We start from the raw sequence: 12,559 nt of genomic DNA, 5'->3' as shown, positions 1-12,559 counted from the left end.
TCTGTGAACTTCGTGCCACCAACCATCACAGATCATGTCCAATTATACACTACACACTAATGACAAAGAGCTTTGTTTTCTGACCATTTTTTTTTATCACCTACCTAATCTGCCCATTGCATAAAATAAGTAATGTGTTTATATGCAGCAATAGTACAACGCTACTTAATGCCATTCCATTCCCATTTTTCTCTTAGAGCCACATTATGCACTTTTTATACACATTATCAGTTATTGTTAAGTGAAAGACTATTGACCTTTAATATTATCAGAGTCAAGTGGATTTAGACCAGCTCTTCCATATCTAGGTATTTGCTCTTTGACCCATAGTAATTGGGGCTTTGTTCCAACACTAGTTTAAGGAGCAATTAAAAAAAAATTAATCTTTCAGACACCCAAAATATTTATCAAGTCTGAATGTAGACATAAATAGAATTCTCAACTGTTTAAATTCTTAAGGTGTACTGTTAACCCTCTTTCAAAGGTTACATCCTATCCTCCAACTCCTCAGTACATGTGCATGCCACCCTCCACATGCACATATATGTTCACATTTTATCTTGCTGTCCTAAAGAAGAATAAAGTTGAATTAACCTTTGCATCACATATTAATGCAAATGCATAGATAAGCGTACAATGGCTAGCATAAAGAGAAATTCTTATAATCACAATAATCTATAAGTGTATCTTCTAGCCCTAAGGCCACCTTAGGAGGACATTTCACTTACGGATAGATCATAAAATGTGTTTCCAGTGATATGAAATTCAACTTTTTTTTTTCTATTATTTTAAAAAATAACAATGGCAACATATTGTTGGGTTATGTTGAGTGGGCTTTTTTTAGTTCAACAAAGAGATGATAATGGTTGTCATAAGGGTAATGAACTGAGCAGGGCATCTATGAAAGAAAGGTGGCTATCTCCTTATTAAGGGATGCTACATGAAAACAAACTTTGGTTTTTCATCTTGAGTAATACTGTTATGAATATCTGCTATGTGTTCACCTTTGAGTAAAAAAACTATTATTCAAGGAGATTATTTTTCAGAGTAACACAAAGCTTTACTGTATATTAAGATAGTATAAAATCTTTTTTTTAATTTTTTAATGTTTATTTTTGAGAAAGACAGACAAAGAGACAGAGACAGAGAGTGAGCAGGGGAGGGCCAGAGAGAGAGAGGGAGACCCAGAATCCAAAGCAGGCCCCAGGCTCCTAGGTGTCAGCACAGAGCCCACTGCAGGGTTGGAACCCACAAACTGTGAGATCATGACCTGAGCTGAAGTTAGACGCTTAACCAAGGTGCCCCTAAAAATAGTATAAAATCTTCTGAAATAACTATCTTTATTTTACTTATTTTACAGGTAAGGATCTGAGGTTAAATTTTAAGTGTATCACCCCCAAATCACTGATCTATCTCCAGAGATGGCACTTCAAGCACCAGGGGATGGGAGTGGGAGACAGGGATGTGTTGAAAACACACTTCTGCATTGGAATCTAAGGAAAGCAGAATTGTCAGATCTCAGAAGTGACGACTAGGCCAGGTCTAATGGCCTGTCTAAAGACAGTCCACTCCCTTAATTCCATCTCTCTGTCTCAAGCTTCTCAGCTTCCTTCTACCCTTCTGTGCATTCTATCCTTCTGTCCACTTCTTTCTCACTTTGCATGTAGCCTTTACCAACCACTCCTATCTCAGATGAAGGCTTCTAGCACGGGGGCCCACAACTATCTCCACTTCTCAGATTGTCAGTTTCAAAGTATCAAGCAAGGAATCTCCTTTGTCCAGCTCATCTTTCTATCTTACACATGACCAGCCCACTTTGTACTACTTCACTTTGGGTCAGGGATTGACCTCTGACCTAAAAAGCTGTAGCCAGGCAGTATATGCCAATTGGAAGTAATAGCTTATGCTGAGGAAAATTTAACACAGTCTGGAGAGTGACATGAAAGCAAGAATACAAACCAAAATCACAACCAGTAGTTTCAGAAAAAGAGTGATGATACCAAGCTGGCTACTGATTATTTTCCTTTGGAATAAAAGAAAAAACTGAAGGGAGGGAGACCCATTCTTCTATCACATGAGCAGCAGAGTGAGCTGGTTGACTAAACCCTTTGGACATTCTTTACATGGTCCCACACCCTACCTTTGCTCCAGAGAGAGAGGGAAAGTCCAAAAAAGAATGTAATTTTCTTTTAACCAAGAAAACAAAACAAAATCTCCTGCCATAAGTAATCACCTCCAAACATTGACTTTTTAAGCCCAAGTTTTATTTCCCTGTGGGAATGACTGCATAGCTCACAGCCTGTGAGACGCTTTCTCACAACCACCCATTCAAAACAAGCAGTAACACCCACCTAGAATTGCACTCTCTCATCCATTTTAGGATCCTCAACACATATGACAATTACTAGCATATTTTAGATAGAGGCACCAAGTCCTCCCAGTGACCTGTCACTCTCAGACACTTACAAATGCCAAGCACTTGGCCCAGGCACTGAATTTGCTATGTCACTGGCAAACTGGAAAAGAGAGGTAGCAAAAGACTATGACTTGGGACAAGATTTCACCTGAAAATAGGAGCTCCTTTTCTTTGTTCCCACTTCACTGGACTTCTAGCATATATTAAATTCAGTAAAATATTATATTGGAAACACAAGGCATCTAGGCTTTTGGCCAGAAACGTAGGGAAAAAATTAGCAAGCCTAATATTTCATGAGAAATTCTTGGCTTAAAGAATATTTTAATAAAGCTTAGCTATGTGTGCCAATAAAGCAGAGAGATGACATAATGACTTATGATTTAAACATCATATCTCTGTAATGTCTAGTACCATCTTGTATCAAACAACACGAGAGAAGCAAAATCCCTAGGGGAAAGAAGAAAAGAGCAATGTAAAATCAATTAGGATATCAGTAGAATGCGTATCGCATAAACCATTTCATTAAAAATTTGATGAAAGGATAATTACAATGAACAGGTTGAGCAGATATGACGTGAGCCTTTTAGTATCATCTCATTTAATCTTGACAACAATTCTACAAGGTAAACATTATCACTATTTTATAATTGAGGTTCAGATTGGCTAATTTGCCCAAGGTTTAGTGGAACAGAGATTCAGGCAATCTGACCTCAAGGCCCACACTCCTGGCCATGCACTATACTAGACTGAGGATTCACTTAGTGAATCTATGAACGTCTCTTGGAAATAAATGATTTATATGATCTATGATACATAAAAGAATAATATGTTAGCCTATGGAGAATATATTGAAAAGAATTGGATCAGGAATTAGAAAACCTGAGTTCTAGTCTTGGGTCTATCACATATTGGATGTGTGGACTTGGATTAATCATTTTAAGCCTGAGTTTCCAAGTATTCATTCACAAAAAACAAAACAAAACAGAACAAAACAAAAACAAAAACAAAAACAAAAAACACAAAAAGGCATGATAACTGCTCTGTCGGCTTCATCAAGTTTTTGTGAATCTCTGATTAAATGGTGGTAAAAGGATTTAATGATTTGAAAAGCACATTCTGATATGATATTAGTCTTGAGAATCCACTACATATACCATATCTTAATAGTATGATGTGGGATTATTTTTTAAGTCACAAAATAAGCTTTTTCCCTCTTAAAAAATTGATATGCTTCCAACTTTACAATGGTGAGATGATATAGTCAAGCTGAGATATTATATAAAAATGGCTCTAGAATATTGATAGCCATGGGGTTCTGGAAAGAGCAAATGCAAAATCAGTCTGTTGGGGTATAACCTAGATCTCCTGGAAATTAAAAACAAACAATAAAATTAATTCACACTCAAAATTAAAACCACATGAGAAAGTGAACCACCATGAGGAGAAGCAAGAGACACAACAAATAGAAATATTAGCACAAGAACTAGAAATACTTTTTAAACTATTTTTTTTAATTTATTTCTTTCGAGAGAGAGCACAAGCAGGGGAAGAGCAGAGAGAATCCCAAGCAGGCTTCACACCTTCAGTGCAGAGTCTGATTCGGTGTTCAACCAACGAACCGTGAGATCATGACCTGAGCCGAAATCAAGAGTCAGATGCTTAACTAACTGAGCCACCCAGGGGCCCTAAGAACTAAAAATATTAAAACAATCTATAAGAGATTTAAAAATATGTATGTTTGCCAATGAGGATGTGAAAATGTACTCAACATCATTCTTCATCAGGAATGCAAATAAAGACAGCTAAAACTACAAAGACTAGCAATAAAAAGACTAAAACTACAAACCGTAGCAGGTGTTGGTGAAGTTACAACTTTCATACACCGCTTAAGGAAGTATAAATGGCACAACTTGTATGGAAAATGGGCTTTTTCTACTAAGGCTAAATATGTGCCTATACCAGGACTTACAGTTCCACTCCTGGGCGTATATCCAAGAGAAATGAGTGCTTCTGTCTACAAAAAGACTTGTACAGAAACGTTCATAGCAACTTTATTCATAATAGTAAAAAAAAAAAAACAAAACCCAAAACAAAACAAAAAAAAGAAAGAAAACCCCAAAAATTTATTTATGGGTAAATAAATGGTGGTTTAGTAGCACTTTGAAATACATGTAAAACCACACAGCCAAATCTCACACAAAATTAAGTAAAGGAAGGCAGGTACTGAAGAGTACCTACTCTATGAGTCCACATATACAAAGCTCAACAGCAAACAAAACAAACTAATGATGAAATAAGTCATAATAGTGCTAGCTCTGGTAGGGAGCAATGACAGTCTGGAAAGGAGCAGCAGGACATCTTCTAGAGTGATAGGTATATTTTATGTCTTGATCTGTGATCCATGCAGTGGTTAAATGGTGGTATGCACAGGTTTTTACAAGGTGAGAGAAAGTAGATTAATTTAGAATAGCCAAATAGAACTAGCAAAGAAAAAAGAGCCATTAAAATTAAAAACTCAGGGTGCCTGGGTGGCTCAGTCGGTTAAGTGTCTGACTTTGGCTCAGGTCATGATCTCACAGTTCTTGAGTTTGAGCCCCACGCTGGGCTCTGTGATGACAGCTTAGAGCCTGGAGCCTGCTTCGGATTCTGTGTGTCCCTCTCTCTCTGCCCCTCCCCTGCTCACGCTCTCTTTCTGTCTCTCAAAAATGAATAAACATTAAATAAATTTTTTAATAAAATTGAATTAAATTAAAAACTCAATGGACAAATTAAATAGTAATTAAGCTTAGATGATGAGGGACTTTTTTCCATTGGACACAGATCTAGAAGGTACCCAGAATGCAGCACAGAACAAGCAGATAAAAAATATGAAGCATAATAAGAAAATATGGAGAACGTATTAGAAGTTCTGAAACAGGTGTCTCAGAGGGGAAACAAACAAACAAAGAATGAAGAGGATTTAAAGAGCCAAGAACTATTCCTAAAAAAAATCAGACTCAGATGATTTCAAAATTATTGCACTTTCAAGGAGGAACTAATCCCTATTCTATTTAAACTATTCTGATCCAGAGAGAAGGAAAATGCATCAGTTAATTTTACAAAGACTCATAACATTCATCCAAAACCAGGCAGAGAGAACACAAAGAGAATAATACAGACCAGTCTCACTTATAAATATTTATGCAAAAATCCTAAATAAGTATATGCAATTCAGCATTATATTAAAATAATAATTCACCATGACCACGTGCAGTTTATCTCAGGAATGTAAAAATAATTCAACATTTTTTAATCTAGTGACTTAATTCACTAAGTTAATTGGCCAAGGAAGAAACAAAAAAAAATAACTTTGACATTTGCTAAAAAGGCATTTTATGTAATTCACCAGCCATTAATTTTTAAAAACCTAGAAAAGTAGAAAGAACACCTATCTACCTTGAAATGATAACTATGTAAATTACATATTCTGGAAGCATTGTCTCAAAATCACTAAGGAGAAGACCATGCCTGTTACCACCATTATTATCCACTATTGATCCAAAAATATTAACAAATGTAGGTTAAGAAAATATTAAAATAGTTATAGTGATAATTAAATACTAATTAAGGAAGCTGTCTCAAAGTTATGATTTTTTTAGAACACATTACATTTTAAGTATATTGGTGTGTGCTAAATCCCTTACATCCTCACCTAGTTTCAGCTCCAAAACTCTGAGAGGCAGACGTTAGTGTCTCCATTTTACAGAACAGGAAATGAGGTTCAGAGTGATAGAGTATGTTGCTCAAAGCCACCAACTAAGGAAGAGGCAAAACTGACAACTGATCCCACATCTTTCTGACTCTAAAACTATGTGAACTTAAACAAAAGGTTACAGTATATTTCATGCGTCTTCCCCAGTTCTTCACTTTTTTAAAAAAAAAGATTGACCCAGGGGCGCCTTGGTGGCTCAGTTAAGCATCTGACTCTTGATTTCAACTGAGGTCACGTTCTCACGGTTCATGGGTTCAAGCCTCACATCAGGCTCTGCACTGACAGTGCAGGGCCTGCTTGGGATTCTCTCTCTCCCCCCCCCTCTCTCTTCCCCTCCCTTCCTCATGCTCTCTCTCTCAAAAATAGATAAACATTAAAAATTTATTAAAAAAAATTTACCCAACTGCATAATAAATTTCTGTAGGTTTACAGAAAGATTATATCATTACCCCATTTATTTTAATTTTTTTAAGCTTACTTATTCATTTTGAAAGAGAGACAGACAAAGCTAACATAGGAGGGGCAGAAAGAGAGGGAGAGACAGAGAATCTCAAACAGGGTCTGTGCTGTCAGCACAGAGCCAGATGTGGGGTTCAAACCCACAAACCATGAATGAGATCATGACCTGAGCTGAAACCAAGAGTCAGACACTTAACCGACTGACCCAGGCACCCCTTACCCCATTTATTCTAACAATAAATGAGGTAACTTGGCATTTTAAATTAGTAACAAATACCAACTATTTAATTCTGATATGAACCTGTTTAGAAAAATGACTTTGTGAAAGCTTTTCTGGCACAGATAATTTTTACCTAAAGGAAAATCCAGGTCATTTAGTAGCAGGGAAAAAAATCGTGGCAAATAATCGTGGAGTCTAAATATCATTTTAAAACTTTCAACTTCTATAATCCCTTCTGCAACTGGCATTTATGAAAGGTGGCAATAAGGAGTCACCCTACTGAGAGTTCTGGAAAATGTCAGATTTCCCTTTCCAAGCACCATATGAGTCACTGATTTTTCAAAACATTGTGACGTGAAAGCTTAGCAACAGATCAGGACATTGTTGGGAATTGCTCTTTCCCTAAGAGCTTCAGAGAAGCCTGCAAAGAGTTCCTATAGCAAGACAGATCCCAGGCTCATGCAAACTTGTCTTTCTTGGCACAAGAATATCAAAGCATAATTTCAAGGTCACTATTCTTCATCTTCTCTTGGAAAAGACCCTACCCGTTTTATTTAGTACTAGAATTTTGTGCCCTACCAGCAGAAAATAATTACCACAGGTACTCTCCACTTGACTGAAGGAACCATTTTTCTCTTGGAAACACTATTATAGTAAAGCAGACATGTTGATTTCCTGGGTCCTTATTTTATTAGTGTCTTGGCTGGCTTCTTTTCAGTTCCTGGTGTCTTGATTAAATTCAAGAGTTGAGGAGACACCATTGCAAGTGTTGGTTAGTGAACACTCCGAAGGTCAGTGAGTTCTCAAAAATAATACTCAAGTCTATAAAATGACACGGGTCATGTCTTTTTTTCTCAGTCTTAGGTTAGGGAAGATAGTTAACTAGTAGTTAACTATTAGGAATCTGTGGGTCTATACCTTCCCCCCTTCCCACCTCCACACCCAGCTCTGAGATCTTTCAACCATCACCAAACCAAAATCAGCATTGCTACATTAATAAGAACCGACATTTAATATGTACTTTTAACAGGCTAGTCACTATCTGAGTGCTTGATATGGATTGTGTCATCTTGCCCTCATAACAATTCTGTGAGCTTCTTATACCTGAGTGGGCAAGAGAATCTCCAGGGGAACCTTTAAATAGGCTCTATTTTATTAGAGTATTTAAGCATTCTCATTAAAGATATTTTCATGTGGGGGCCTAAGATTTTATATCTTATTCTATTCTTGTTCAACAAAAACCTAGAGGGGCATAAAATAATGTTAACCAGGTATTTCTCATGTAGCTGGATGATGGAATAACAACCATCCCTTTGAGATACAGTCCAGTGAGAAAAGCACAGGATTTGGGTTCAGATGTTTTGAGTTTGTTGCAGCTTTTCATCTACTAGGTATTTGATATGGGGTAAGTTATTTAGCCATACTTTAATAGAGTTGTGTGTGAAAGGAAGAAAACAACCCAGCATAGCTGTATAAAGGATTAGGTCAATGTTTTTCAGAGCCTAGTATATGCAGACTCTCTATGCTTTGGGTAAATGGAGGGGTGGATAGATAAGTGAATATTCTTGCCACTTTCCCCCCACTTGTCTGTTTTTCCTCTTCTCCTTTCTATATTTGATCTTGTTCCTGTTCTTTGAATATACCAAACCATTTCCTTTATACTTGCTCTTGAGCTGCCTGAAGCACTCTTTCCCCCTGTTGATCAGCTGGCTAATCCTTCCTTCAAATTCCCCCTTCTTAAAGTGGCTTTTTCTGAGCCGTATGTAAAATTGTCCATTTCTGGCTCCAGTTACTTTCAATACTTTTCTGTTTTATTCTCCTTATAAATCTTGACACCATTGATAACTACACAATGTATTACTCAGTTACTTGTTTGCTAACAGCTTCCTCCCCAAGAATGCCTTGGCACAGAGGCTTTGTTTTGTTCACCTAGATGTGTACTAAAAGGTAGTGATTACTACGAATGCCTCCCTTCCTGACTTGTGGATCCACACCTTGAGCTGCCTTAAGTTTGAGGAGCTGAGCATGCAAGCTGGGTGGATTCTTTTTCATGAATGGTGCTGATGGATATCCTTGAAGAAATGGGGTGACCTAATTTCAAGGACAGGGAGACTTTTTTGTACATAAATAGATACACATCTCAAAAAGAAATGGTCTCTAAACTCATTGGAACAGATAAGTAAGGAGTTATACTGTCATTGCCATTTCATGATAACTCAAAAAAAAGTGAGTTTATAACATGCTGTTTTGATTACTAGTTTATGTAAGAGTTTTATTAAGCTGATTCCCAAGCAATGTGTTCCAAAGTGGTTTATATGAGGACACTAATAAGGCAGCATACCAAGCAAATAGACCAACTGTTACTTGGGCTGCTAACATGAATCCTTTCCATTGTCATGTTGAAGACTCTCCAAATTCTTACGTCTAATATGGCTCAGGAAATCCAAGAGTTTGATATTCACAAGTCTAGTCAAAGGCAAGCACATTAAATGCAAGGACTTCACCCTTTATCTAGAGAGTACTTTCAAGGATTTCACCGATTTATATTTGATAATCAAAGCCATAGACAACTGGGAAAAGCATCAACCTAATACTTTCTCCACTTGTTTGAAGGCACCTGACAAACTTTTTTTTCAGAAAAATTAGGAATTGCATAAACTTCTTTATTCACAAATAAAATGCTCATAGGGTCTAAAAGGAACCTAACAGATGTTTACTTAAAAGTGAACAGATATCCTTGAATTGCTTCCCAGTCACATAAATTCCTCTGGTATGCAACATGAGCAGATTCTAACAGAATTTTTAACATCTTAAAGTCAAGAAAATCACAAGATTTTAAAAGTTAGCTCTGTTCTAAACTTATTACTGGTCTCCTCAAGAGTGGAGCACAAATTAGTCTTCACTAATCAAAGAACAAATAGGAAAATTATTGAAGAGTAAAGAAAACACATGTAACTGTTAGTGGATGACAGCAAAATAATGATTAAACAAGTAGACCAATAAAATAAGCCTTAAGTAGTAAATGTGTTCTTAAAACATTGATTTCTTTAACAAGCTTCTCAAAGGTAAATTTAAATGTTCACTATTTGGGCCATAATATGAGAATAGGAAGATCAAAAAGGAGAGAAACTAGATATCGATCAATAATAAATACAGCTGACTCTTGAACAACTTAGGGGTTAGAAGTGCTGGCCCCATGTATAGTTGAAAATTCACATATAACTTCTGACACCCCCAAAAACTTTACTAATCACTTACTTTGACTAGAAGCCTCACCGATAACAAACAGCGTGTATTTTGTATATTATATGCATTATATACTGTATTCTTACAATAAAGTAAACTAGAGAAAATAAATTGTTATTAAGAAAATAATAATAATGTTATTAAGAAAAATACATTTACAGTACTATATTGTATTTATCGGGAAAAAACTGCCTAGAAGTGACCTGTGTGGTTCAAACCCATGCAGTTCAAGTGTCAATTGTATTTTTCTGTCACCACAGTAAATATCACAGTCAGCTCTGACTTTTCCCTCTCCCACTACTGATTCTATGTAACATTCTTTTTGTATATATTTGCTTAGCAGCCCCAGACCGCAATTCCTTTTTTAATTAATATAATAGTTTCCAGTATCTCCCTCTGCCAATCACAGAGTTTTGGAGCCCAAGGGACTCTACTCAGAAATGCACTTCCCAAAGCCATCATAGCCCCTGTTTCCTGATCAACCCTACTAAATCAGACTCTTACTGTGTTTTTTCTAATCAAAATCTTTCCATGGCTTACCCTTATGCATTGAAAACTGCCCAGACTCCTTTGTTGAGCATTTAAGGCCATCAATGCATTTATTTTCAAGTCCCCAATACGGTTTTCAGCCTTACCTTTTCCACATATTGATTCCAAAGTATTTTGTTAGCACCTCTGTCATTTGCTAGAGGCTTAGTTAGGACCCAGAGGTAAAGGACTCCCAGCCCTGCCCTCTAGTAACTCTCATTTAAGGGGGGGGGGGGCGGGGGGAGGGGGGTGAGTGGCATGGAGACAAGTACATGAATAACCCATGTGTTGAGAAGAGTGGTGACCACGGCTGCCCAGGCAACACTGAACGCCAAGTGTCTAATCCTGCCATCTTGTTGACCTTGCTTCATCGATGGTAATTCATTTAGCTTCTGTTACTAAATCATAGCCCACTCCTGCCAGTACTTCATAATTTTGTTCATGATGTTTCCTCTCTGTGGAATGTCTTATCTTTGCCTTTCTGCATACCCCAAATATACGTTGTCTGAAGACTGGATCAGACGTCAATTCATCCATGAAGCTTTCCTTATTGTCTTTGTCTTACTATCTCTCATTTGAATTCCTATAGCAATTTGGTTGTATTTCTTTTTCTCATTTGGTTCACATCCTTGCTTGTATTGGAATTTATTATCAAACTCCCATTTCTCTCACTACAACCATTTGCCTCTTCAGACAGCAACTATGATTGTATATATATATATATATATATACACACAAAAAAAAAAAACCAAAAAATCTTTACAAAATAGGTGTTCAATGAATATTCCCTGAGCTAAAATCATAATAGGGAAAAAGTTGTACACCAAACTCAATTGTAAAATAGAACAATGAGGGGATTAACTATACAAATAGATCCCCACACACTTGTAGTAAATCTATGACATAAATTACTGGAAAAATTAACATCAGTAGAGAGGAGAGCTACCACTAACAGACCAGCATCCCCAGGCTGAAAGACGCTAAGATCTATCCACAATGGGAAAAAGTTCTTCACTGCCATTATTAAACACTAATTTTAGGTCTTTTGGAAATTAAGTGAACATACTGTTTACTCTCCATACACTTTGTGTCCTGAGTCTTGGAAAATACGTGAAATTTCCAAGAATTAAAGTTTCCATTAACACAAGTGCCAAATCAGGAGGCCTGATCTATGGGACAAAGCACATTTGTCTTTGCTGGCTCCTATTCAAAAAGCTATAGAAAGATATTCACTGTATAATCTTTCTTGTGCGCAATTGCTGTTTTATCTTTCAGACCATCTAGACAAGATAGAGAAGCTGCAACATTTCAGAAAGCAACCAATTACTGAAAAATGGCCATCTGAGTTCTAAGTGTTGACAGCGATTTTTTGTTGGGGGTAAACTTTCTCACTGGAAGGGACCCCAAATGTTTTTTTGTTTTTGTTTTTGTAGGTTGGGGGGTGGGGTGGGGACGGGTGTCTTAGTGTGCCTGTGTGCACGTGCGCGTTTAACTTCCTGAGAACTAGCTTTGGCTGGTGAAGAAACAGTTTACTGGGTTTCAGAACATCTTCCACCTGTATCATCCCCACTAGTTCGAAATTTAATGTGTGTGCACATTATGCGTGCACACAGCGTGAACACCTCGGAAAACTGTTTTCTGATTTCTATACCTGGTTTTATTCAATCTTAAGTAGCCCAGTTATCTACCCACATTACAAAATAAAAAATAAATTCTCTTTACGTCAGTGAACTTGGACTCAGCAAGTTCTCCCTCCTGAGCAGGGAGCCTTTTAAAGACTTGCGTGTCAAACTGGAGGCCCGGGGGGTCGCCGCTACTGGAAGAGAACTGGCCCTACAGGTTCCGCCCTCCCTACCCCCCCTCCCGGTTGCCCCTCCCCTGGCCAGCTCCCTACCTCCGCGGGTTGCGCCTTCCCCCACTCCCCTCCCTTCTCTATCTC

Source organism: Panthera tigris, chromosome B4 (assembly GCF_018350195.1).
Source record: "Panthera tigris isolate Pti1 chromosome B4, P.tigris_Pti1_mat1.1, whole genome shotgun sequence".
Lineage (NCBI taxonomy): Eukaryota > Metazoa > Chordata > Mammalia > Carnivora > Felidae > Panthera > Panthera tigris.
Note: the sequence above shows the minus strand (reverse complement) of the source record.